Source organism: Mesoplodon mirus (genome assembly GCF_964341445.2).
Source record: "Mesoplodon mirus genome assembly, contig: HAP1_SCAFFOLD_74, whole genome shotgun sequence".
NCBI lineage: Eukaryota > Metazoa > Chordata > Mammalia > Artiodactyla > Ziphiidae > Mesoplodon > Mesoplodon mirus.
In genome coordinates, this window is record NW_028295786.1 from 2,024,940 (window position 1) to 2,029,423 (window position 4,484).

Consider the following 4,484-nt stretch of genomic DNA (forward strand, 5'->3'; position numbering starts at 1 on the left):
AAAAGGGCATGGAGCATTGTGATTACAGGGTTCTTGGAGTGTTGTGATGAGAAGGGTCATGGAGCCTTGTGATGACAAGGCCATGCAATATCGTGATGGCAGGGTCATGGAGCATTGTTATGAGAGGAGTAATGGAGCATTGTGATGGCAAGGGCATGGAACATTGTGATGAGAATGCCATGTAGAATTCTGATGACATGTGTCATGGAGATTTGTGAAGACAAGGGCATGGAGCAATGTGATGAGAGCGTTCATGGAGCACTGTGATGACAATGACATGGAGCATTGTGATGCCAAGGGTCAGGGATCTTTGAGATGACAAAGGCCATGGAGCATTTTGATGGCAAGGGCGTTGTGCATTGTGATGAGAAGGGCAGGGAGAATTGTGATGACAGGTTCATGGAGCAATTTGTTGAAAATTTTCATGGAATATTTTGATGACAGGTGTTATGGAACTTTGTGATGTCAGGGGTCATCGAACATTTGGATGATAAGTGCATGTAGCACTGTGATGACAGGAGTCATGGAACATTTGGATGACAGGTTGGAAGGAGTATTGTTACAAATAGTGATGTAGCATTGTGATATCAGTGGTGAGAGAGCATTTTGATGAGAAGTGCATGGAAGATTATGATGACAATGTTTATGGAGCATTGTGATGACAAGATTGTAGAGCACTGTGATGTCAAGCGCATGGTGCATTGTGATGACATGTGTCATGGAGCATTGTGCTGACAAACGCAAGGAGCATTGTGATGACAAGGGTCATGGAGCATTGTCCTGAGATAGGCATAGAGCATTGTGATGACAAGGGTCAAAGAGCATTATGATGAAAAGTTCATGGGGCATTGTGGTTAAAATGGTCACAGAGACTGTTGATGACGAGGGCATGGACCATTGTGATGACAAATGTCATGAAGCATTGTGATGACTGGAGTCACGGAGGATTGTGATGACAGGGGTCAGGGAGCATTGTGATAACAAGGGCATGGAGCACTGCGAGGACAAGGGCATGGTACATTAGTCTAATAAGTTCCATGGATTGTTGCGATGACAGTTCGAATGACACACTGTGATGACAAGGGCATGGAGCATTGTGATGACCAGGTCATGCAGTATTGTGAAGAGAGGTGTCAGGGAGCACTGTGATGACATATGTAATGGCCCATTGTGATGACAATGGCATGGAGCATTGGGATGCCAAGTGTCATGGAGGATTCTGATGACAAAGATTAAGGAACACTGTGATGACAATGGCTTGGAGCATTGTGATGACATGGGACAGGGAGCATTGTGCTGACAATTGCATGGAGAATTGTGATGGCAAGGGTCATGGAGCATTCTGATGACAAGCCTGTGGAGTATTTTGATGACAATGGCATGGAGCATTGTGATGAAAATGGCATGGGGCATTGTGAAGAAAATAGCATGGAGCCTTTTCGTGGCAGGTTTCAAGGAGCATTCTGATGACAATGTCAGGGAGCATTGTGATGACATGTATATTGAGAATTGTGATGACAAAGGTTATGGAGCATTGTGATGAAAAGGGCATGGAGTATTGTGATGACAGGCATCATGGAGCGTTGTGATGACAAGTGTTATGGAACATTGTGATCACAAGGGTTTGGAGCATTGTGATGACAGAGGTCATGGACCATATTGATTTCAAGGTGCATCGAGCATTGTGATGACAAGGGCATGAAGCAATGTGATCCCAACGTTCATGGAGGATTGTGATGACAATGGAAATGGAGGATTGTGATGACAAGCGCATAGAGCATTGTAATGACAAGGTCATGTAGCATTTTGCTGATAAAGGCATGGAGCATTGTGATGACATGTGTCATGGAGCACTGTGATGACAAGTGTCATGGAGCATTGTGAATACAGGGGTCATGGAGCATTGGGATGACAAGGGCATGGATCATTGTGCAGACAAGTGTCATGGAGCACTGGGCTGAAAATGTTCATGGAGTGTTGTGATGACAGGGGTCATGGAGCATAGTGATGAGTAGGGAATGGAGCATTGTGATGACAAGAGTCCCGGATCATTGTGTTGTCAGGAGTCATGGAGTGTTGTGATGACAGTGGTCATGGCGCATTGTGATGATATTGGCCATGGAGTATTGTGATGTGTAGGTCGTGGAGCATTGGGCTGAATATGTTAATGGATCATTGTGATGACAGGGGTTATGGAGCATTGTGATGACATGGGACTGGAGAATGGTGATGACAAGGTCCTGGAGCTTTGTGATGAGATGACCATGGAGACTTGTGATGAGAATTCTCATGGAGCATTCTGATGAAAAGGGGCATGGAGCATTGTGATTACTGGGGTCTTGGAGCATTGTGATGACTAGGGCATGGAGCATTTTGATGAGAAGGCCATGGGGCATTCTGATGACATGCTTCATGGAGTTTTGTGATGACAAGCACATGGAGAATTGTGATGACATTGATCTTGGAGCATTGTGATGAAAAGGGCACGGATCATTGTGATGAAAAAGGCATGGAGCCTTGTCATGACAAGTTTCAAGGAGCATACTGACGACAAGTGTCAGGGAGCATTGTGATGACAAGTGTATTGAGCATTGTGATGACAAAGCTCATGGAGCATTGTGATGAGAATACCATGGATATTTGTGATGATGAGCGTCATGGGGATTTGTGATGATAAGTGTTATGGAACATTGTGATCACAAGGGGTTGGAGCATTATGATGACAGAGGTCATGGAGAATTTTGATTTCATTGTGATGACAATAGCCTGAAGCATTATGATGATGGGCATGGTGCATTGTGATGACAGCGTTCATGGAGCATTGAGATGCAAAGTGGCATGGAGCATTGTGATTACAGGGGTCTTGGAGCATTGTGATGTCAAGGGTCAGGGAGCCTTGTGATGACAAGGACGTGGAACATTGTGATGGCAGGGGTCATGGAGCATTTTTATGACAGAGGTAATGGAGCATTGTGATGAGAAGTGCATTGAGCATTGGCCCGAATGTTTTCATGGATTATTGTGATGAGAGTGGGCATGGAGCATTGTGATGACATGGGCACGGAACACTGTGATACATGGGTCATGGAGGATTGTGAGGAAAATGGCATGGAGCATTTTGATGAGAAGGGCATCAAGCATTGTGATGACAAGTGTCATGGAGCTTTGTGATGACAAGGGCATGGAGCAATGGGATGAGAGCGTTCAGGGAGCATTGTGATGACAATGACATGGAGCATTGTGATGCCAAGGGTCATGGAGCTTTGTGATGACAACGGTCATGGAGCATTTTGATGACAAGCGTGTGGTGCATTGTGATGAGAAGGAGAGGGAGCATTTTGAAGACAGTTTCATGCTGCAATTTGATGAAAAGTGTAATGTAACATTTTGATCAAAGGGATTACAGAACATTGTGATGCCATGGGTCATGGAGCTTTGGGATGAAATGTGTCATGGAGCATTGTGATGACAGTGGTTATGGAATATTGTGATGTCAGGGGTCATGGAACATTGTGATTACAGGGTTGAGGGAGGCTTGTGATGACTAGTGATGGAACATTGTGATATCTCAGGTGAGAGAGCATTTGGATGAGAAGTGCCTGGAGCATTGTGATTACAGGGGTCTTGAAGCATTGTGATGAGAAGGGTCATGGAGCTTTGTGATGACAAGGCCATGGAACATTGTTTTGGCAGGCGCCATGGAGCATTGTTATGACAAGGGTAATGGAGCATTGTGATGGCAAGGGCATGGAGCATTGTGATGAGAAGGCCATGGAGCATTTTGATGACATGTGTCATGGAGCTTTCTGATGACAAGGGCATGGAGCAATGTGATGAGAGCGTTCATGGAGCATCGTGATGACAATGACATGGAACATTGTGATGCCAAGGGTCATGGATCTTTGTGATGGCAAAGGTCATGGAGCATTTTGATGACAAGGGCGTTGTGCATTGTGATGAGAAGGGCAGGGAGCATTGTGGTTACAGGGTCATGGAGCAATTTGATGAAAAGTGTCATGGAACATTTTGATGGCAGGGGTTATGGAACACTGTGATGTCAGGGGTCATGGAGCATTTTGATGAAAAGGGTCATAGAGCATTTTGATGACAGGGGTTATTTAACATTGTGATGTCAGTGGTCATCGAACATTGTGATCATAATGCATGTAGCATTCTGATGACAGGAGTCATGGAAGATTGTGATGACAGGGGTGAGGGAGTATTGTGACGAATAGTGATGTAACATTGTGATATCTGTGGGGAGAGAGCATTTTGATGAGAAGCGCATGGAGCATTGTGATGACAATGTTTATGGAGCATTGTGATGACAAGATTGTGGAGCACTGTGATGACAAACGCATGGTGTATTGTGATGACATGTGTCGAGGAGCATGGTGCTGACAAGCGCAGGGAGCATTGTGATGAAAATGGTCATGGAGCATTGTGCTGAGAAAGGCATAGAGAATTGCGATGACAAGGGTCAA